Here is a 253-nt window from a genome sequence, read left to right on the forward strand (position 1 = left end):
ATGAGTGCTCTATCTGTATGTACACCTCCATGCCAGAAGAAGGCATCAGATCCCTTTATGTGGGAATTGAACTCAGGACCTCTGGAAGAGCAGCCAGTGCTCTTAACCACTGAGCTATCTCTCCAGCACCCCCAAAAATGTTCTTAACAACTAAATCATCGCAGCCAGGCCAGTGCTTTTAATCCCAACACTCAGGAGGTATGGGGAGGCATATCTACATGAGTTCAAGGCCAGCCTGGTCTATAGAAGGCAG

General features: G+C 48.2%; 1 protein-coding gene across 1 annotated transcript in view; it reads left to right on the top strand.

The window, feature by feature from the left end:
* Gtf2ird2b (GTF2I repeat domain containing 2B) overlaps positions 1-253 on the top strand; it is a 39,044-nt gene that overhangs the window by 26,211 nt on the left and 12,580 nt on the right. The gene's annotated exons all lie outside the window — the stretch shown is intronic.

Source organism: Mastomys coucha, unplaced genomic scaffold, assembly GCF_008632895.1.
Source record: "Mastomys coucha isolate ucsf_1 unplaced genomic scaffold, UCSF_Mcou_1 pScaffold22, whole genome shotgun sequence".
In the NCBI taxonomy this organism is placed as follows: Eukaryota; Metazoa; Chordata; class Mammalia; order Rodentia; family Muridae; genus Mastomys; species Mastomys coucha.